At 39.6% G+C, this 24,114-nt stretch overlaps 1 long non-coding RNA gene across 1 annotated transcript; it reads right to left on the reverse strand.

Moving 5' to 3' along the window:
- Nucleotides 1–7,061: 7,061 nt before the first annotated feature.
- On the reverse strand, nucleotides 7,062–24,110 carry LOC137230430 (uncharacterized). Its single transcript, XR_010946135.1, has 3 exons — nucleotides 23,766–24,110; nucleotides 19,182–19,236; nucleotides 7,062–7,595 (listed from the first exon to the last, which is right to left on the reverse strand). It is a non-coding gene; the product is annotated as an uncharacterized lncRNA (long non-coding RNA).
- Between the last annotated feature and the right edge of the window lie 4 nt (nucleotides 24,111–24,114).

Here is a 24,114-nt window from a genome sequence, read left to right on the forward strand (position 1 = left end):
GGTGGGAAAACCCACTAACTTGAAGCTGCTTCTACTTTTGGTCTTACCAAAATCCCTATGGTAAAGAATTATAAAGGCTTACTACCTTCAAAATGTGGGGGGAAATACAGGGAGAACAGAATAAAATTAATACTTCAACAAATCATTCTACTAAAACTACATCGAACTGGAAAAGCCACTTTATTAATTTGCAGTGAGCAATGAATGTCACAACAGGTCACATCCATGTGGCTAGCCATTTCTTCCCTCTTTAAAGTAGATATTCAAGATTCTAATTAGACTGTTTTTTGGTGAGCCTGGAAGCAGAACTAGAGGTATTAGAATAATTCAACATTTAAAGGGGACAGCCTGTCTCAGCCTGATGTATCAATCCCACAACAGGGATACTCAAGTCATACTAAGGGAGTTGGAAACACTGGAAGGTCATTGACTATAATCCCCTGGATCCATGTTCACTTTGAGAATGTTCTTGCCAGTGGAGTTGCAATAGTCAGAGGCATTTGGCTGGGACTTTGTCTCCCAGGAGAGCACTTGGATGAACACTACCAACATTTGTCCTAGAGACTGTCCTATTTCTATGCTTCCACAACCTCTTCCATCAAATAACAGCCCAGTCTTTCTGGCCTATGACGCATGTCTCTTCTGGATGATTTTGCATAGATCTGTTCCAATCAATTGCATAGGAACTTCAAACTGAATTCTCAAAGAGCCATGTAATTTCTTTGTTCTTGGGTTAGCCTTCCTATACCCACCACATCCTGATACTGGTATATATAAAACTAATTATATTAGAAGATCTTCAATGTGGGATTCTAAATATCAGACGCACCTAAACAAAAGTATTATCTTAAATAATGTAAAAGTAATTATGCATTTAAAATGACATCATTGCAGTGCCCGACACAGCACGGTGGCCACGCACATCCAGTCTGCTGGCAAGGGCAGTGGAGAGCCGGGGGAAGTCATGGCCTTGGGAATGTCCTCTGATGAAAAAGAACCTGCAGGCTTATCAAATAATTTTTGTGTGGAACATTGGTGTGTTGAAAAGCAGTTCTGTGTGCTTTTCCCCCTCGGTGTGGATCAGCAGTGCTGAGGCAGCAGGCGTGATACAGAAGTATGAGCAGAGACCTTTGGGAATCCCCAAACTCCAGGGAAACTAAAGGTGACAGCAAGCCTAGTGAAGAGGACAGGAGTTGGGGGCCTGGGGCGGTGGTGGCAGGAAGGCGCCCGAAGGCAGCAGCGTCCCATCTGCAGTGGCGGCAGCCCAGCAGGTGCCCCTCATCTCTCTAATTCTGGCTCCAGCTGGGTGGTCAAGGGAGCTGCAAGGTCTTCTGGGCGAGCAGAGCCCACATTCCTGAGCTCTTCTTTGCTGTATTTGGGTCATCTCCCCCCATCCAAGGGGAGAAATCTAGATGAGGTTTAAGAATTAGGGCTTTAAGAACGTGTATCTCATAGTTGAAACCTTGGAACACGTGTTTTCAGCACAAGGTGTTAAAGTGGATTTAACGCCTTTTCAAGGAGGATGTCTCCATGTGGGCAGAACTAGAGAATAAATGGATCTTGAATACACTAGAAAAAAAATGACATCATTCCAACCATTGAAGAATAGTTAATTGTTTCATACAGCAAGAATGATGATGGGTGAAATCTACTGGATGCAAATGATCCAATAATAATGGATCACTGAAGTCAGATTTTTAAGGTTGAGTGTACACTGTTAAGTATGGAGTGGACTCACTGTAAAAGATCCTGAGTATTTGTGTTTGGGTGGGTAATAATACCTTTCTGGATTATTGTATGTGTGCTATGTTGAGATATCTAATCCTCAGACATATCATAATCTAGTACAGTACAGGCAAGTCCATGGCATTTTCTCCCACTCTTTGCAGAGAAATAATGAATGTCTTAGTGAAAGTATCGTACTCTGAATTCGCAAAGTGCTTAAAGGCAATCTTTTTGGTAATTCCTCACCTATATATCTATGTGTACCTCAAGAATTATTATCCTATTTTTTATTTTATAGGAGAATAAGAAAATATAGTTAATAATAATAGTAATAATAATAATAGATTTCACAGTCATTTTTCCTATAAAAAGTTTAACAAGTTATATCACCCATGGCAGCAAGAATAAAACTCAGACTGAGCCTGCTCCCTCAAACTCTGTTTAGTTACTTTATATTCTCTAGTATCCTCTGCTTGTCTTATTTCTCTTTTCAATCATTTTTTTCTTCTCTAGTTTTCTTAAAATGGCACAAGCAGGGTACTCATCGTTACTAATAAGATCTTCCCAATCTTAATTCATTATGTCCAGTAAAGCCAGAGAAAACACTAGCCAAGTAGCCTCATGAATGATTTTGTAATAGCTTTCTCTATCAAGATAAATGGATAGGGACTTCCCTGGTGGCGGAGTGGTTAAGAATCTGCCTGCTGGGCTTCCCTGGTGGCGCAGTGGTTGAGAATCTGCCTGCCAATGCAGGGTACATGGGTTCGAGCCCTGGTCTGGGAGGATACCACGTGCCGCGGAGCAACTAGGCCCGTGAGCCACAATTACTGAGCCTGTGCTTCCGGAGCCTGTGCTCCGCAACAAGAGAGGCTGCGATAGTGAGAGGCCCGCGCACCGTGATGAAGAGTGGCCCCCACTCGCCACAACTAGAGAAAGCCCTCGCACAGAAACGAAGACCCAACACAGCCAAAACTAAATAAATAAATAAAACTTAAAAAAAGAATCTGCCTGCCAATGCAGGGGACACGGGTTTGAGCTCTGCTCCGGGAAGATCCCACATGCCGCGGAGCAACTAAGCCCATGCACCACAACTACTGAGCCTGCGCTCTGGAGCCCGTGAGCCACAACTACTGAGACCATGCGCCTAGAGCCCATGCTCCACAACAAGAGAAGCCACCGCAATGTGAAGCCCACACACCACAACGAAGAGTAGCCCCCACTCGCCCCAACTAGAGAAAGCCCGCTGACAGCAACAAAGACCCAACGCAGCCATAAATAAATAAGTAAATTTATTAAAAAAAAAAAAAGATAAATGGATATGCTATAGCATCTTAGGACTTCTGAAGTAATTCCAGTATAATTTTAGGATTCCAAAGCAGTATATGAGAAAACAAAGGTTTTTAAAGTTCATGTCAACTGGTTTGGGAGTAAAACTTAGCATAATGTTTCTATCAAGTTGTGCTGTTTTGATTCCTTGACTATTTATGAAGCACATGAATGTTTATGAAATACATGAATATATTTACTTTGAGATTTGCTTTCCTCCAGCTCATGCATAACAACACTTTTTGTATTTATGTAAACTTGAAATAATAATAATAAGCTAGTTGTGTTCAGTTCTGTCCTTTGAGATGAAGAGATGCAGTCATAGCCCCAGAGGGCAGTCATATGGTGTCCACTGCCTCTCAGCATGATAACAAGTAAAGACTGTGCTCAGAATCTGTTCAGATGACCATTTCACCCAAGACACATTTTTGTTAAAGACAGAACACCAGGCATTAGAGGAACATGAGGCTTAGAATTAACATGTTTTGTTCTGCTAAGACAAAAAAAAAAAAAAAAGATCCAGTCCCATGTCACCTACTGACTCCATCCTACTGCAATTGGAGCATCAGGACAGAACCTGTTCTCGTCCTCATGGTCAGACCTCCAGCATTGCACACACTCTGTGAAACTCATTTGGCAAGAAGGATCCAAGGGCGCAGGAGAGTGTGCCCTTGGATCCTGTTGCCTACGTGTTGTATGAGGTGGCAAGAACATCTCTTTTGGTTTGGTTTTTCACTGCCTGAAATTATAAAATCAGATTACTGCACATAATGGGGCTTATTCCAAGAGGCTAGGGTGAGATTTAGAAGCCTTTCAGTCCACTTATCAAAATGCTTACAGTTCCCATTTCATTGTGGATGAAACAATAATAAATATTGAGCAAAAGAAGTTAATCCCCATCTGAAGGATGTTATCCAGTTAAACAACAAAAGTTGTTCAGATCCCAGGCAATGAATTTCATATTAAAATTCACAGCAACCCATAGGCACATTTCATTAAAAGCCATAGACATTGTAATGTATCTTTTTCAGTACTGATTCTGTCATGAGTCTAATTGAAAAACAGTAATCACGAACATCAGGGTTGGGTTTTTTTTAAATCAGTATTTTTCTTTTAGCAACATAGCGGATCTAGGACTGACAGGGACCTATCACGTAATGTTGTCTACATAGTAGTACCAAAGCATTTTTCTATACCAAAATTTAACATTGTATAGCAAGTATCTTCTTTTTTTAAACACTTTTTAAATTTATTTTTTGGCTGTGTTGGGTCTTCGTTGCAGTGAGCGGGCTTCTCATTGCGGTGGCTTCTCTTGTTGCGGAGCATGGGCTCTAGACATGTGGGCTTCAGTGTTGCAGCACACGGGTTTCAGTAGCTGTGGCTGGCAGGCTCTAGAACGCAGGCTCAGTAGTTGTAGCGTACGGGCTTAGTTGCTCCACAGCATGTGGGATCTTCCCAGACCAGGGATCAAACCCATGTCCCCTGCATTGGCAGGTGGAGTCTTAACCACTGTGCCACCAGGGCAGTCCTATAGCAAGTATCTTCTAAAGAAATCTTTTTATTTGATCTTTTAACCAATATAGGCTGGGTGTGAGGGAAAGTAAAGTTATTACACAGTCTTATACTTAGTATTTTTATACTTTGCTTGACATTTGACTATTTTTAACATATTTGTGGCTTATAATAGGAATTTATTTATGTTTTTGGTTACATATGTTCTATATGCCTATCAATATGATATGGGTGTATCTATGTGATATGTATACCCTGTGGTATGGTGGTAAGTCAGCCCTTCAAATAAATCCTGATTTATTGCCTTTGTGAATTTCCTTGCTGTACATACTCCTACCATGGCCAATTTCAAGCTACCAATATGATGATAATGAACGTGGAGTTTGGAAGAGGTGTGAACATTTGCCTCCAGCACACCACTGTATCTATACGTGTGCATGTGTGTGTACATGTAAATATACACATAATGTGTACACACACACACACCTGTGTGTATAGGTATGTATACTCCACACAAACACATATACATCTACACACACAACTGAGAGGGCTATGGAGTAGTGAGGAAGACTGAAACCAGTGCAATCCCACTTCTACCACTCACTAGTTATTTGAACTTGGAGGAATCACTTAACTCTTCTGTGTCTGTTTTCTCTTTTGCATAAAGTACATAATAATAGTACTATTAGGGAACCATTTACTGAAACCACCCGCCTTGGCCAGGCACGATAATAACCGCTTGCATGAGTTGTCTCACAACAGGAGGTCCTGATAAGGAACATGGTGCTGCCACCAAAAACTAACCAGGATAATTTGGGAGGGGCCAAAAGGAGGGAGGAGACGCCAGTCCACAATATATCCTGCCAACGTTTTTGAAACACTTACACTGGAAACCATCCTGACTGAGGAAGGGCCTTGAACTCGAGCAAATATGGGCACAGGCAAGATGATTGGCCAGAGACAACCCAGAAAGCTAACCCCATTACCATAAAACCTGAGACTGTGAGCCCCATGGCAGAGCAGTTCTCCTGGGTTCCCTTACCCTGCTGCTCTCTGACTGCCCGGGTGCCCCTTCCCAGTAAAGTCTTTTGCTCTGTCAGCACATGTGTCTCCTCAGACAATTCATTTCCAAGTGTTAGACGAGAGCCCACTCTCGGGCCCTGGAACAGGTCCCCCTTCCAGGAAGAGTACCACTTAATAGACATGTTGTAAAGGTTAAATAAATTAACATCTCAAGTGCTAACAACAGTAACACTTAAGAGCTATATATCAGCTATAATAATTGTTGCTGCTATTAACATTATTATTTATAAATAACCATGTGTATATATAGTAATTTGCCAAGATTTTGCCCACCAAAAGCAGCTGATGCTCCACCTTCCTCTCCTCTACTCCCCAACCTCCGCCCCATCTCTCCCCTCCTTCCATTTGCAGGTTCAGGTTAGCCTTGTAGGGACTAAGTTCTTTCCCAGTCAGAATCAGCAAATCTTTAGACCTGAGGCAGGAGCTGTTCTGTTACCACGTCTCAGGTTGTCTGTCTTACCTACTTAATCCCTCTCTATCAGTGCCTGGAGAGCTCCCCTTACTGGGTCATTACCCTGGATACTTAGCTACCTACCTTCATTCCCCAGAGTCTTTGAGTTCAGCAGTTGCCTCTCTTCTATTGGCTTCTGACCAGTGGCTTGCCTGATCCTTGCTCTGAATGAGAACCTGGATCTCTGGACCTTGACTGCTGGGTTCTAATCTCATGACTTTGCTATGGTTTGGAATCCTGACTGATGATCTTGTTCTGGACCGTCCCCAATTCCTATCCATTTTGCACTTACAATTCACTTGATCTGGGATATCTGTAACTATGATGGCCATTCAACCTGGGTTTTCCAGATAGTGTCAATTTTAAATATTTTGTCCTTTAGACACTAGTGTTTTGGTATATGAAGTATATTTCCCAGAGAATTTTTGACACCAGAGAGAACTATAAAATCCCATAGGCAAAATATGTCCTTTTTAGTTTTTTAATTCAGAAAATATAATCAGGGTTTATCTAACCTTTTAATAAGTTCCCATACTCAAGTGACCACCAGTCTTAATGCCCAGTTGCAAACCATGGTCCAGGTTCTATATATTACTCTATCAGGCAGTACTATATTACATGGTGGAGGTGATTTGGAAAGAAGGCACAGTTAAAAGGAGGACCCAAAAACCTCCTTGCCCCAGGTTTCAAATAATGGCCGGAATGTCACACATTCTATTCTCATTTTAAAAAATGATTTACTCCATCTGTGTGTACATATTGTAATCATCTGATATTTACAGTCATTTGAATAGAATGAAGACAAACAACTTGATTGTGTCTGTTTTCTTCCATTCCACTTCTTAGTGACCACGTGTGTATCAGCAGCTATCTCTTAAGATGGTCTGCCCTGGTAAGCTCCTCCCTAAATTGAAAAGTGAATAAATTTCTGCAAAATCTAAAATCAGTGATTTGAGCTCAGTTACCCCACTCTATTTCCAACAGATTCAATCTCTGCCGGCAGATTTTCTGCCTCACCAGGCATTCAAAAGTGAATTCTTAAAAATATTCCCTCTGAGAAAACATCAAATTCCACTAGAGCTCTAAACAACAATTACTTTTCTAAATCGACGTCTACTATTGAAATATAGTAATTATATTATCATTTTGTAGTTGTGGTGTATATGGGTTGCATGGGTGGTGGTGGTTGTGTGTGGGGGGGGCAGGAATGGATTAGGAAGGGGAGGGTCAGAGTTCAAAACCTTTTTATTCTTTAGAAACTTCCACACAAGCAACACTTGGGTCCCTCTCGTTTTAGAACTGACTCACTCTAGCAGTTTAAATAAAATTCATTCTTTTCCACCTAATCCCCTTTATTAAGAGAGAGAAAAAAAAAGAGTAGGATTAGATAGAGAACTTAGCTAAGTCAGGAGGCATGGATTTTAAACCAGCTTTCTCACTAACTCTCTTGATGGATCCCCAGGAGGTCCATTCTGTCCATAGACAGAATTCAGGATGTCTGTGAATTTAAAAGGGGAAAAAAATTACATCATTATTTTCATCGATGTCTAATTGAAATTTAGCATTTCCTTCAAGAGCTCTCCCAATTCTGCCCTATCTTTCACTTCCTCCCATTTGTAGGCTTAAATTGCCCATGTAGTCCTTTGATTATTAATGTAGACAAGAAACCACAGAGTGTTAGCAGTACTTATGATTTTCCACCACGAGAAGTCAGACATTTTCTTATTGCTTTCACATTTGTTGCAGATATCTCAAGTTATAATATCTATTCATCACTATTTCAAAATTATGGTACTTAATAGACTTGCTGCTACGTCTTATAATTTAACACGTTAAAAAAGAAGCACATATATTACTATATCATATATTTGTTTTTTAATATTCTGATAACTATATTTTGATGGAATTGGTTTCCTTTGGATTCGTATGTATTTTTAAAACATCTTTATTGAGATATAATACATATAACATAAAATTCACCCATTTAAAGTGCACATTTCAAAGGTTTTAATATAATCACAGAATTATGCAACCATCACTATAATCTAAGTTTAGAATATTTTCATCACCACAAGAAGAAACTTGTACTCAACAGCAGTCACTGCTTACTCTTTTCCTCTCTATCCCTCAGCCCTTGGCAACCACTAATGTACTTTCTGTCTTTATAAATTTGCCTATTCTGGACCTTTCATATAAATGGGATCATACAATATGAGTCTTTTGTGACTGGTTTCTCTCACTTAGCATGTTTTTAAGGTTCACCCAAGTTGTATCATGTACCAGGACTTCATTTCTTTTTATTGCCATATAATATTTCATTGCATGGCTATACCATATTTTGTTTATTCATATTGATGGACATTTAGGTTGTTTCCACTTTTTAGCTATCATGAATAATAGCTGAAATGCTATGAGCATTCATGTGCAAATGTTTGTGTAGATATATGCTATGTTTTCATTTCTAATGGGTTTATACCTAGGAGTGGAATTGCTAGGTCATATGGTAACTCTGTGTTTAACCTTTTGAAGAATTGCCAGACTGTTTTCTAAAGTGGTTGCACCATTTTATATCATCTCCAGCAGTGTTTGAGGGTTCCGATTTCTCAATATCCTCTCCAACTCGTTATTGCATGGCTTTCTGATTACAGCCATCCTAGCGGGTATGAAGTGGTATCTCATTGTGGTTTTGCTTTGCATTTCCCTAATGGTTAATGACGCTGAGCACTTTTTCACATGGTTATGGGCCATGGGTCATGGTATGTCTTCTTTGGAGAAATGCCTATTCAAATCTTTTGCCCATTCTTTAATTGGATCGTTTGTCTTTAATTATTGAGCTGCAAGAGTTCTTTATTCTGGATACAAGTCCCTTATCAGATCTAATTTTTCTTCAGAAAAAAAAATGGCAGAAGAAAAGAACAGACATGCTTAGAAAAATCCAGACCTTGGTGTCATTGTTTGATTATCCCTGTACATGAACCAATAAATCCTCCTTATTGTTTAAAAAAAAAAGTTAGATTCTAAAATTAGATCATGGTGATGGTTGTACAACTCTGTAAATGTACTAAAACTGTACATACCTTAAATAGATGAATTTTATGGCATATGAATTATATTTCAATAAAGATGTTTTTAAAAAGACAAAAGAGGGGCTTCCCTGGTGGCACAGTGGTTAAGAATCCACCTGCCAATGCAGAGCACACGGGTTTGAGCCCTGGTCCGGGAAGATCCCACATGCTGCGGAGCAACTAAGCCCGTGTGCCACAACTACTGAGCCTACACTCTAGAGCCCACAAGCCACAACTACTGAGCCTGTGTGCCAACTGCTGAAGCCCGTGTGCCACAACTGCTGAAGCCCGTGCGCCTAGAGCCTGTGCTCTGCAACAAGAGAAGCCACCGCAATGAGAAGCCCGCACACTGCAACAAAGAGTAGCCCCCACTCACCGCAACTAGAGAAAGCCTGCACGCAGCAATGAAGACCCAACACAGCCAAAAATAAATATAAATAAATTTAAAATAAAATAAAAAGATAAAAGAATCCATTGCCTAATCTACAGTCATAAGGTTTACTTTTATGTCTTCTTCTAAGAATTGTATTGTTTTGGCTCTTACGTTTAGGATTTTGATCCATTTTGAGTTTATTTTTGTACATGATATAAGGAAGGGGTCCATCTTCATGTACTGTACATTATTTTATGTTGTTAAAAACATTATTCTGAGAGGGAATCCACAGGCTTCACCAGTTTGACAAGGTGATCCATGTTACAGAAAAAGGGAGGAATCTTTGATCTAGAAATTGGACTATACCCTTACTTCCCTGGGTCTCAGTTTCCTCCCCTGTAAAATTCATGGGTGGGATTGAATTGGGAAGCCCCTTCCAGTTCTGTGGTGCTCTTTACTATGTACACATTATGGGCAGAAATCAATGATTCTTTTCTTAAGAAAATACCTACGTATGACACCAGCTGCTTTATTTAAAAGGAAACCATTGTTTGGCAATCCAGGGAGGGCTCAGCCAGAGCTCTGGAAAGTGTTTTAAGGGGTAGAGGTGACACGATAGGGGAAGGAAATGTTTTCTATTGAAAAGCAGTCAATTGCCTTCAACAAGTTGCCAACAAACTGGGAAAAGACTTTTTTTTTCCTCTGGTTTCAGCTGAATGCCAGCTTTTGGAAGGTAAATAGAGTGGGCTAGATGAAAGGGTTACAAACATCCCCAAATGAGGGAGGGAATTTTTTTGTACAAAGTCAGCAGGAGGAGAGATGCCATACATGCAGCCGAGGCACCAACAGTGAAGTCATCAAAGGGGAAGAAAAATCAGGAAAATAATCTTTGCTTTTACAATTGTAAAGGGACTTTTACAATTTTACGATTGTTCCTCTATATTCTTTACCTTTAAAAAAATTTTTAAACAGGTCTTCGTTACTGCATGCAGGCTTTCTCTAGTTGCGACAAGCGGGGTCTACTCTTCATTATGGTGCATGGGCTTCTCATTGCGGTGGCTTCTCTTGTTGCGGAGCACAGGCTCTAGGCACGCTGGCTTCAGTAGTTGTGACACACAGGCTCAGTAGTTGTGGCTGGTGGGCTCTAGAGTGCAGGCTCAGGAGTTGTGGCACATGGGCTTAGTTGCTCTGTGGCATGTGGGATCTTCCCAGACCAAGGCTTGAACCCGTGTCCCCTGCATTGGCAGGTGGATTCTTAACTACTGCGCCACCAGGGAAGCCCCAGCATCAAATTCTTTAAGCTATTTGACCATTGTCTATATGCATTGTAATTTTTCCTGGAATCTATTTCTACACAGTGGAACTACAGATCATAATAATTATAAAAGGAAAGCAAAATGTTTGCAAAAAGTTGCATTAAATATGCCATTTTTAAAAGACTACAGGATGCTCAAGCTGTACAAGTTTGATAATATTAAATATTTAGCAGGGTGTATATTTATGTGCCTTATAGTAAGTCTGGGATTTTATCACCTGTGTATATAATAAAGTGTCTATTTTAAAAAAAAAGATCAAAATTTGCCTGTTGGTGAGTTTGTAATTAGATAACAGAGTGAAACCACCTAGCTTATGACCAGAAAGCATGTGGAATTGTATCTTTGCCACTGTATTAAGTAATATTATGGACTGAATTGTGTTCCAACAAAGTCCATGTGTTGCTTTGCTGTATACTTGAAACTAACACAACACTGTAAATCAACTATACTTCAATTTAAAAGAATCCATGTGTTGAAAAAAATAAATAAAATACTATGGGATATTTGCAGAAGGGCTAACATAGTCTCCTGAAATATGTAAGCTATCTACCCTGATGCATAGAACATGCTAAATTCTCTGTTTCTGCAAATTTTGCAATTTTTTTTAATTAATTTTTTTGGGGGGTATAGTTTTTTTTTAATTTTTTAAAAAAATTTTTAATTAATTTTTTATTGGGGTATAGTTGTTTTACAATGTTGTGTTAATTTTTGCTGTACGGCAAAGTGAATCAGCTATATGTACACATATATCCCCTCTTTTCTGGATTTCCTTCCAAATTTTGCAAGTCTTGTGTTGATATCCATTTAAATGAACAGTAAACCTTAATCAAGGAAGGGAAAATAATCCTTAGGGGCTTGAACGTCAGGACTTCCAATTTTCCTCTTCCCAGCACCTTTTCCTCAGGTTCTTCCCCCTTCCAAGAAGGACCGACTGACAATGTGGGGAAAAAGAGTGTGGGCAGAGAGGAAGCAGAGTCAGAGCTCAAGAGCCCTGCCAGTTAGTCAAAGGTCAGCACGGAAGGGACTGTCTGTGAGAGGACGAGGAAGCTGACTTCTCTTGAGCCAGCTGAACTAGATGGCGGCCAGTCTCTATCTCCTCGCTGGGCTGGAGTCGAGTCCCCACGGTTTTATGGGGCCCCATAAAGACAAAAATGCTCTGTAGAACAGGGTCTAGCTTCACCTTTTTAGGTGAACAGGCCAGGTTTCAGCCGGGGGTCAAGGGAGAGAGGACAGAGAGGACCAAACTGGCATGTGCTGCTTCAGAAACTTACAGGCTTATTTGGAAAGACTGAAACTAAATAAAGACTTCTTATTAGCATAGAACTAGAGTTGTGAAATCTAGTCAAAGGGTTGTATGCAAGGATGCTGGGTTTTTATACATATACTCTCTCGGTGATGGGGAAAAACAGTGAAAAACAACATTCTAATTAGGGGAGAAAACTATTGTTTTTCATAAATTCGTAACATTTCTCATGCCAACAATTTTCTTTTGACACTACAACACAGGAATGATGCTCCCAAGTTTTTGCCCCCCTCCTCAAATTGAAAAGGGAAGTAAAATTCTTTTCTCAGAAATAAAATGCACATTTAAAAAAAAAAGAGCATTAAACTAACATTAGATGACTTATTCTAAATGATGTTCCCCTTTAACTGGACTTTTCTTCAGATTTTCTAAGAAGAAAAGTTGACATCTAACTCCATGTGTCAGTTTCTTTTTTTCCTTTGTAAAAATTTTTCTCACATTTACTTTCTGGTGGGAGTAGTATTTTATTGTTCTGTGAAAATCCAATTCCAATCCATCAGTTATTATTATCAGTTATTAGACATTTATGGTCAGAACTGATGGACCTTTTTGCTCTTTCTGCATTTAGATGATCTCAGCTTATATTCTGGAAATGTGCATTGAACCAGAAGTGATATCCTATCACCCCTGAGGACAAATCTTTCCAAAATGCCTGTCTAGCTCACTGTGTTCTTCACAGAAGGGAGAATCCTGAGGACTGGGTCCAACGGGGAGGAATATTGCCCAAGATGGCCGGAGACAACATAGCTGGATGGCGAGTCCCAATTTTCATCATCTTAGTTGAAGAGAGACAAGGTCGTGGCACAGAAGACAACCTTCTGCATTTGAGAGCCAGGCAAATGCACAGAAGCAAGTAGTAAAGCTGAAACCAGGGGAGTGAAGGTCTGAACAGAGCTAGGCGGATGGAGAGGGTCAAGGGAAGGATTTTGGTTCTGAAGCAACAAACCGGAAGCAGGTGCCAGAGTGCCCTTTTTTTTTCCCCCCCGGTACGCGGGCCTCTCACTGCTGTGGCCTCTCCCCCCGTGGAGCGCAGGCTCAGCGGCCATGGCTCACGGGCGCAGCCGCTCCGCAGCATGCGGGATCCCCCCGGACCGGGGCACGAACCCGCGCCCCCTGAATTGGCAGGCGGGCTCTCAACCACTGCGCCACCAGGGAAGCCCCAGAGTGCCCTTTTATGTCAGCTGTTGAGGGCAGTTCTGCTGCTCGGAGGAGCCACCCAGCACTCCAGGCTAAACGCTGCAAAGCAACAGATATATCAGATCTATTTTTATTCTCTCTTTTATATACTTTATTTTCATCTCAGTACTCCATGGTTTTTTTATCCTTTCATTCTTCCTTCTGTGGGTTCCTGTTTTGTTTTTGTTTTTTTTTAAATTTTACAATTTTATTTATTTTTTTATACTGCAGGTTCTTATTAGTCATCAGTTTTATACACATCAGTGTATACATGTCAATCCCAATCTCCCAGTTCATCACACCCCACCCACACCCCTCCCGCCACTTCCCCCGCTTGGTGTCCATACGTTTGTTCTCTACATCTGTGTCTCTATTTCTGCCCTGCAAACCGGTTTGCGGGTTCCTGTTTTTAAACTCCATTCTCTACAGCTCTAGGCTCCTTTTCGGACTTTTTAATTTTGTTTTCTTTAAGAGTGTTGTAAAAACTAGCACTTTTGCTGTTTTTGTTTTTGTTTTTCTTTGTTCATGTAGTCTGATCTGGAAACCAGGACTTTATGTTGGCCTGGATTTCTCAGGTCTCTAATCAACTCTGTGGAAAGTGGAATAGCTTGGCAACAGACATAATAATAATAATTAAAAATAACAGTAAGCACAGAACTAAGAAATGAGATTCAAAAATAAGAAGGAAAGTGACATAGGCTTTCATCTGAAAATATCTATCCTGGCCAACGGAGAAGCACCCTTACAAATCAGTTAATTACATCTCTCCATGTAGAGAAAAGCAAAACCATAGGGAAATTCTACCTTCAAGTGTAAAGTTTGCTTTGTGTATTACCTTCTGGTGAAATTCCCAAACCTTTGAAAACCCAAGATGAAAACAATGGCTGCCTCTAGAAAGACTTCCAAGGATACTTTTAAAACAGAGTAGGTTTGTTTTTCTGGTACAAGGACTTCAGAGAAGTTCTCACTTAAATCCATGCATGGTCATTTTATATCTCCCATTTATGCACGCTTGTTTGCTGAACTTAAGTCTAGTGAACGAGTTATTTTAAAAAATACTTTTTGAAATTACCCCCACCCTAAACAGCAGGACTGCTGTGTGTATACTAATGCTCTGGAAAGGCACAAGTCAGGTATTGGGTGTAGGCACAGGACAAACCGCATGGTCTGCCTTGGCAGCCCTGTCCTCACCTGCAGGCTGCCCACACACACACTGTCTTCCAAACGGTGCTCCTCTGATGCCAGATGGCTGACTGAGCTACTGTGGCAGGGAGCCTATGGGAGGGGAGGGAGGAGGGGATGTGGATAAAAATTTTATAAACTAAACTTCAAGCTGAAAACTTGATTTACCCTTTCAGCCCAATTCACATTGGAAGTCCCACCTTTTCTTAAAAATCTTGGACACTGAAGAGTTAAAAGGGTATGGAAGCTGGTGTAGCCTGGGGCTGTCATCCAAGGCCAGCAGCAGGAAGGGTTTGGCTCTGGCTAGGCTACAGACAGGCCATCTGGATGCAGGGAAGGCCTAGAATGCCAGAAGCAGCTTTTCTTTTTTGGTGTTCGGCTTCATTAAGTTCAGCCTGGGGAGAGTCTCTTTGGTTTAAGACCCAAACTGAGAGTCTTCTTTGAACAAGGATTTGATATTTTGAATTTTATATAAAACAAACACCCACTACATATACTCTTCCAGCAAAGAAGGTCATGAAAAGCAACATCCTCGATTAAACATATTTTAAAAAGGATGTAGACCAGATTCACTAGACTTATAAATACATAGAAGCTATGTGTAGTCTTTAAATAACTTTGCTAGGAATAGATAAATCTGGGTAGGTTATCTGAGGAAAAAAAAAATTCTATTTTTTATATAGTACCGCTCTGTGACTCTCATGAAGAATTCTTTCATTGTTTTTCCTATAGTTCACTTGGAAAAGCAGTTTCACCACACTGAAATTGCTTTTAGGTCTTTAAAATTATCTTCTTTCTTCATTTTTATTTTCTATTTAATTATATAACATTTGGCATAACGTTAACGTGGGCCAATTGTAATTCCTTTCACAGGAAATTTTTCTTTATTAAAATTGAGAAAAACAAAACTCTGCAGGGAAATTATAGCAACTTCCTACTCTATATCACTCATGAACATACACTCTGTTTGGAAACCACCCTCTTTAAGAGATATGATCTATTCTTCCCTAGCTATAGCAGTCTGTGGTGGATTTGTATGTGTTACTCTTAACAATGAAAGGAAAAGGTGAATGTAAATTCACTTGGACAAAACAAAGCAGGAAAGAGAATATTATCCTTAAGAGAATTCTTACCTTAAGGAAAAGAAAATGCACGTATCTTTCTGGGTGGGGAAGGTGAAGGGGGGAAGGGATGGGTGGGGATTTTTTCTCTCCAAGGCATTAATTGCCACCTAGCAGCAGAGGAGGGAATTGCGCACATAACTTTGGACTTCAACTCTAGAAAATATTGGTGTTAAAGGGCACATTACTTTTATTATGATCTAAGGAATTACTAGCCTACTGGTAGACTAGGGATTGACTTTTTTTCTCTCTTGTAGCGAGGAAAGAAAAAGAACTATAACAAGTGAAAAATTTTGCCTTATTTATAAGAATGCTCTTTCCACCCTAAAATGTCTCTATTCTTTTGTTTCTCAATGGTTACCCTTGCCACCTCAGCAACAGGCCAAAGGAAAAGAAATTCTGAAGCCACTCTGACACCAAAAAAAGGCTGGCTTTGGCCCATTAAAGGAAGAAATGCCTGTTTTTAATATAGAAAGTAGTTTTCCAAACAATCTCAGAGTTATTTCTATGAAAATGAGATCAGAATATATTTTATTTTGTTAGGGCAATAAGACGCCATCTATTTTGAAAATTAAAAGACTTTTTTAAATAAAGGATGAAATAATTTCCAGATCAAATGATTATTCAAATGTGTTAAAGAAGGGCGTCCTTATTTCAAACTTCACCAACCATGTTTTTATTTTTGTAGCAGTCAGCCATACTAAATGCCAAAACTTTAAAGGAGAGTCTCTATAATTGTGTTTCATAGATCTTGGCAGCTAAATAAAAGTACCTAAAAATTTTCAAAAAAGATTAATGCAAAATTAAACAGTTAAGAGGACTTCAAAAGCTAACAAGTTGAAAAACCTCTCGGCTTTACTCTTGGCTAAAAGTGTATCTTATTTAAGGTATTAGATATGGGAGGAGGGAGTGGTTCACTGTATACTTCCAATTTGTCACTTTTTATCCAAATAAATAGCAGGCATTGCCACTATATTGATTATATGAGCACATTATCACTAAGGAAGTCAGCAACATTTTGGAAGACAAATGCTGGTTTTAAAAGTAATAATAATAGTAGGTAATATTTACTGACTATTTACCATGTGCCAGGCAGTGTGCTAAGCACTTTAAATGAGAAATTCACTTATCACAATAATCATAAAAGATACTGGTCAATATGATCTCTATTTTACAGGTTTAAGCAACGAGAACAAGAACAACAACAAAACAAAAGTTCAGAAAGGTGAAATAAGTCATTGAAAGTCTCAGAGCTTGTAAGTAGCTAGGCTTAAATACAAACCCAGTTCTGTCTTAAAAGTGGAATGCCCCAGCTTTCAGTTCTTGGAATTCTCTCCTATCTATTCTCACTCCAATCTCATGGCTCTGAATAAATCTTCTACGATGATGACCCCCAATTTTGGATCTCCATCCTGGACCTCTCCACTAAACTCCAACTCATATGCCAACTTACTACTCCGTATCTCCATTAGAATGTCTTAGAGACATCCCAAACTTGAAATATACAAAACCATATCCATCATCTTTTCCCCCAAACCTACTCCTCCCATCTCTCCTTTGTCACATTTCATTGCAACTTTTTTCTTCCATTTGCTCAGGCCAAAAACGTTAGCCATTTTGAAACTTCTCTTTCTCTTACATGTCACATCCAATCCATTAGCAAAGCACTGTTGGCTCTGTCTTCAAAATATACCCAGAATCCAACTACTTCCTACAATCTCACCATTACAACTCTGGTCCAAGCCATTGTCATCTCTCACTTAGATTACTGTAGGCTTGATCTTGTTAACCTCCTTGGCCCCCTATAGTTTGTTCTCAACACAGTGTCAGGATAATCTTTTATAAAGTCAGTCCTGAAATGTCTCTGTTCAAAACCCTCTAGTAGCTTTCTATCTCACTCAGAGTCAAAGTCCTTATTGTGGCCTAAAGGCCCTATATTGTCTGCAGCCCCAAACCACTTCCTCTCTGATTTCATCCCATACCACTCTTCCTCAGGAATTTTTGTCTGTTTTGTTTACTGAGGTATTCTCAGCATCTTAGTAATAATGCTTGGCATATAGTAAGGTAATCGACAAATATTTGTTGAATTAAAGAGAAATATCTGACTCGAAAACCTTTCCTTTTCATCATTCCCTTCTATGAGTATATTGGTGGCTTTGTGAGTTGAAGGTGATTGGCTGGATTATTCACAGTGGCTCTTGTATCAGAGCCCCACTTGTAGACGAATAGAAGAAACATTTTGATCTCTTGGGGTTTTAATGGCTTTAGGCTCCTTTAAGCATGATTTAAAGATTTGGCTCAGGGTACATCCTGACTTTTAACCAGCAGTTGCAAAATTGATCAGTAAGGGTATTTTGCAGAAAGAATAGGCCAGAAAAGTGGCACTACTCTGTTTAAAGACCATTGTTAGTCACTTCAGGATTTTTTAGCATTAAATAAAAATAAATTCGAATAAGAGCCAAGTTGAAACTTTCCTATGCACATGTAACATTTATTGTTACTCAACTATCTAGATGACATTCTGTAATAATTTCTTAATTTCTGGAAAAAAAAAAGCATTTCTCAACAACTCAAGTATGCCAATGGCTTTTGTACAGGCCTGTCTTTTGGTCACACACACTGAGGAGGAAAATTATCTTATATACTTTAGATAGAATTCTAAAGTGTTAATCTTCCAAGTTATGTCTATTAATTTCAATTTGCTCTATCCCAAGCTTTAGCTCTTACCCAAAGAGAATCTTAGCTTCTGAGTATCTATTTTTTTTTAAAAAAAAAGGTTGTAGTGGATACAGATAAGGCTACCTTTAGAGTGAGCTATCTAAAGGCTATCAAATGTTGGTTAAATAAATTATGATACATTCTTATAATGGAATACCTTCCGGTTATACAGACATTTAAAAGCATGTGACATGAAGAAATGTTTGTGATGTAATGTTTAAATTAAAAAGCAGGTTAGGGGCTTCCCTGGTGGCACAGTGGTTGAGAGTCCGCCTGCCGATGCAGGGGACACGGGTTCGTGCCCCGGTTTGGGAAGATCCCACATGCCGCGGAGCGGCTGGGCCCGTGAGCCATGGCCGCTGAGCCTGCGCGTCCGGAGCCTGTGCTCCACAACGGGAGAGGCCACAACAGTGAGAGGCCCGCGTACCGCAAAAAAAAAAAAAAAAAAAAAAAAAGCAGGTTAAAAATAAGCATATATAATTGGATACAAATTTTTGTGGCAGTTTATTTTGTTGAGATATTAATTCTATGTTTTCTCCTATCTCCCTGCTTCTTGACCCCATTCAAGAAGGTATCCAGACCTCAGATTCCTCTAAGGCAAAAAGCAAAAGCTGCATGGAGACAAATATAGGCTCTCCCTATATTGTGAAATGAGAAGGGGAAAAAAAGAAAGGAATGCCTTTGAGGATGACGTGGAAGAGAGATTCCCCAGGATTTAGGAGATGGAAGCCCATAAGTTGAGTGAACATCTAAGACTCCTGTCTTGCTCTGTGACAAAACCTCAGAGAGGAAGGCTGCACCTGGGTGCAGGGGGTGCCAAATTCACTCACTTGATTCCGGATTCTTGAGTTCTCAGGGTGGTAAGAAATGTTGGAGTCCTCAGACCTGAAGGGAAGATGGCACAAAAGGGAATCTCAGCAGTAAATCAATGTGGACAGACGACCAAATAATTTGAGGTAATTCCAGGTATTTCCACAATGATTAAGGCCCTAGAAACTTTGTACAATCCTGGATGGAGAGGAAATGCTCAATAATAACTGAGATTGACTTTCTCACCAACATGGCAGGATGGGAACTCAGGGTTAGATTCATGTTGATCTAAAGAAATGCAATATTTCTTTCTATGGAATGAGTCACACCCCACAATATGCATATGCACACAAAGACAATGTACTATATATTATAAATATTGGAAAATGTATTATCAGGATAATTTTCCTCCCTTCTTTGATAGATATTATTGTAGGGGGAAAATGACTAAATTTCTAATAGTAATTTTCTCTACCTAGTGGATTATATGGGATTATTTTTCATACTGTCTGCATTTGAAAAAAATTAAAATAAATGTATATTCCTCTTATAATTGGAAAAATATAAAACCAACTGTAAGCTGACTTCTTTCCTATATATTTGAACAGGTAGAAACAGGAAAGGGCATATATCATTTTAGGTTCTATTTTCCAGCTATTTCAGAGCCACCAATATTAACGTGCTTAGAAGTATAATATAAACTAAACTTCAAGAAAAGATAACAGATTTTTCTCACATTAAAAAAACTGGTGTATACCTCCTGCACCCTGTAAAAACTGAAAATATTTTTGTATCTGTCAGGGTCCCAGCAAGAAACAGATGGCACACTCAAAAGGGGCAACTGAAGAGAATATAATCAGAATGTGAGGAGGGAAACAGCAAGAGATGATGATGCAGTGTATTTATTACCCCAACCTGGCCAACGTGGAGGGAGAGAGGGTAATAAATACACTAATCTCTGTCTCCTACTGCCTTTTGATCTCCTGCTAGTGCTCTCCATCAGCTGAGCTCAACCAGAAGCCAGTGGGGAAGGGAACTTGCTGATGTAACCTCTAAAGGGTGACGCAGATCTATAGGGGCAGCAGAGAATATCTGGCACAGTGACATTAAAGTACAAGTAAATCTGTCATTTTGCTATAAATATTTCCAAATTTAAAGATTTCTACTAGAAGAGTACTATAAACAGAGTTTTGTACTTTAATCTTTGAATTGGAATATCTGCAATATATTTGGAATTATCACTACTGCTAAAGTACTCTTACTCATCCACGAATTCTAAACTTTATTGGGTACCTAGCTTGTATGATACATTAGATATATATATTATACAAACAAATATAGCACAGTCCCTGTCCTCCAGGGGCTTGATTTACTAGATGGAGACAAACTGTAAATAAATAAGTACTGTTGTTATATGTGTGTAGCAGGATGTTAAAATGGGACTTTCTGTCTCAGTTTTGGCTGAGGCTCTAAGGAAAGTAAAGTGCCAACTATTCCCACATTCCACAGTAAAGTGGAAGACCACCAAAATTAGAAATTAAAAAACAGAGGGGGGCTGCTTTTGCCACTTTTAACTGTCTACCCATTTCCTCACTTCATGCCTAGGGAGAGAGGCTTTAATGGAAATTAGATATAGGACCCCTAAGCTGGGCGTCACGGTGGTGGATTAGTGTCTGGCTTATATCTGAGGAACTCATTCATTCAATACTTATAGAGCACTTATTAAGTATAGACACTATTCTAGGCACAGGTGACTACAGAGGTGAACTAAATAGACGAAAATCCTCTGCCTTCATAGAGCTAACATTCTAGTGGAATCTAGGCAGCAAGAAATTTTGGTTGGCTAACTGTGAAGATGAGTTTTCAATTTTGTCAAAGTCTATACTCCCATAGATGTGAGGCAAAGCCATTCCGTGGGTGTTTCTTTCGGTCAGATATGGGCTACCGGCGAGGATCAAGTGGAAGTGTGAGGAGACCTCCACAGTAAGAAGCTGGAGGTGTATACAACAGATGCTAGTAACTGACACTGAACTTTAGACGAGATGACATATATTTACCCAAGTGCAAGTGAGGGACTGTTTACATTTGCTCACTGGGGATGGAAGTGTTTCCAAAGAATGCATAAAGTAACGAGTCAAGTGTAAACACCTGCTGATCTCAGAGAGCATCAACAGAACTGTACTAGCCACGTTAAGAACTCTCTTGCCCTTTCCTCTATTTCATCTGGGGAGAAGTAAGGCCACCGAGTTGGTGGTGGTGGGAGGGGGCATGAAGAGAGATTTTAGGCTGGGACATAGAGAAGAAGTCAACCATTCGCCTTTCACCATGGCAGGCTCAAGCTGGTTAGAGGAGGGAAAGGGCTTTGCTATTATCTGCCAGTTATTATTATGCTGGACTTATTAACTACTTATCTGAGGCTATTGAATTGCCTAGTTAACTTTTTTTTTACTTGAATGTCAGAAAAGTCATGATATTTGTGCCATATTTCATTCACAGAGCAGGGAAGAAATAACTCCACAGGATGTGTTTTAACATGTGGTGGGAAAGTTTTGTGCAATTGCACCCTACATATCTCATTTGGCAGGGAGCTCCTACAAATCAATGAGAAAATGATTAACAAAATAATAAATTGAGAAAAGGAATTAAATGGCAATTCACAAAAGTAACATAAACAGCCAAGAAATATATGAAAATATTTTTTTACTAGTAATCAAAAAATATAACTAAAATTACAGCAAGAGTTTTTTTGGGTTTTTTTTTCTGCCTATCAACTTGAGGAAGGTAAAAAGTTCATACACTATCCAGTATTGGTGAAGGTATAAAGAAAGTGGATTCTCAGGCACTCTAGAAAATATACTGATATAGCTTTTCTTTTTTTTTTTTTTTTTTTTTTGCTATTTTGCCATATTTATCATGATTGAAAATGTGGGTTCCCTTTGGACCTGCAATTCTATTTCCATGAATTCATCATAAGGAGGTAATCAGGAAAGTACACAAAATGTGTGCATGTAGAAGAATATTCATTATAGTTTTGTTCTTTTTGGTTTTTTTTTTGCGGTACGCAGGCCTCTCACTGTTGTGGCCTCTCCCGTTGTGGAGCACAGGCTCCGGACGCGCAGGCTCGGCGGCCATGGCTCACGGGCCCAGCCGCTCCGCGGCATGTGGGATCTTCCCGGACCGGGGCACGAACCCGTGTCCCCTGCATCGGCAGGCGGACTCTCAACCAGTGTGCCACCAGGGAAGCCCTACAGTATTTTTATAATAGCAAAAACTTAGAAATAATCTAATTGCCCATCCATAGTTAAGTAAATTATTGTATTTCCACACAACTGAATACTACACAACTATTTTAAATAATATAGATTATTACTTATGGACATGTAAAGATGGCCACAACTTTTTATGTCTAGTATAAAACAGTTTAATATGATTTTACTTTTAAAAAAGATATATTTATTATATATATATATGTGTGAGGCACATGAATATATAGAGATATGTAGAAAAGAACTATCAAAATGTTTATGTGCTATATAATCATTTTAAATGATCATTTATTTAATCATTCATTTAACACTATTTATTAAGCTCTTAATATGTGCTAGGCATTATGCTAGGTGCTGTGAAAACAAAAGAAAACAATGTTAATTCAATCTGCTAAACTAATAGTGATTGTGAAAAATGACAACAAGCAGTACTGGTGAGTTTAAGAAGGGGAGCACTCTCCTATACTACTGTGGAGAATATATGTTGGTAAAATATTTCTGGAGAGCAATTTAGCACTTTTTATGAAAGACTTAGAAATACCCATTTCATTTGACCCTACAATTCCATTTTCAGGAATTTATTCTAAAGGAGTATAAATGTACACACAAAAAATACGTCAAGCAGCTCATAAATGAGTTGCTTGGGAGAGGGGTAACCTAAATATTAAACAATGGGGATTTGGATAAATAAAGTATCATATGTTCACAATGCAGAATACTAGGGAGTCACGTTTAACCTAGAAAATGTTTAACAGGAAAAAATGTCCAAAATATACAAGTGACAAGATTTAAAAAGAAGAGTGTGGTACTAAACTGCTCGGAACTTGAGCAAATCACTTCAATGATCTGAGTCTCTTACTTCATCTGCAAAGCTTAGATACTTAAGGACCCTCTCAACTCTTACCTTTCCTGAGTCTAGGTACTCATCCTTTCTTCTTTATAAAGAAAATAAGTCATCATTGGGAGTCGGTAAATGTTAGGTTGGCAGCTTATTGCAGAGCTGTCCTAAACTATTTCATTTGGGGATTTACTAAAAGATTGCTCACAAAAGAGAAAATACGTGTCTTGTAAGAAAATGTCCGCCTTTTTCCTTAGTAGCCTAATCTTTCAGGCATCGTGCTTGATTCTGAGGGCACAGAAAGACATTAGTGCCCTCGAAGAGTTCAAAGTCTCTTGGGCGGAGGGAACCAGTAATGACGTTAAAGAGTGATAAACGACAACAAAGCCTTGAAAGATGAGTTCTCCAAGGAGTAGGGAAAAGGATTCCAAAGTAGAAAGAAAAACATGTCTACAAACAAGATACTCGAGGAAGAGTATGGTTCACACAGAGAAACGAACCATTATTTGTGGCCTTTCTTGCAGTCTCGTTCTTCTCACACTACACAACACCCCACATCTCTGTGGAAGCTGAAGGAGAGGTTGAGCCGCACACTCGCTCACCCGGAGTCTCAGGTGCATCTGGCCTGGTCAGTGAGAAACTGGCGGGAATCTGCAACACACAGGGAACTTCACTGAGGACCCAAGAAGGGCGACTTGGTAGTGGCCGCCTAGCAGCTCTTAGCTCCCGCGGGGACACCTGTCCCGGGGTTTCCCGCCTATCTCAGTTCCTCCTGCTTCCCAGGCCCCGCCCACTCCCGAGCTCGCTGAGAGTTTTGAGGGCGGGGGAGCGAGGGAAGCCTATCGACAT

Source organism: Pseudorca crassidens, chromosome 9, assembly GCF_039906515.1.
Source record: "Pseudorca crassidens isolate mPseCra1 chromosome 9, mPseCra1.hap1, whole genome shotgun sequence".
NCBI lineage: Eukaryota > Metazoa > Chordata > Mammalia > Artiodactyla > Delphinidae > Pseudorca > Pseudorca crassidens.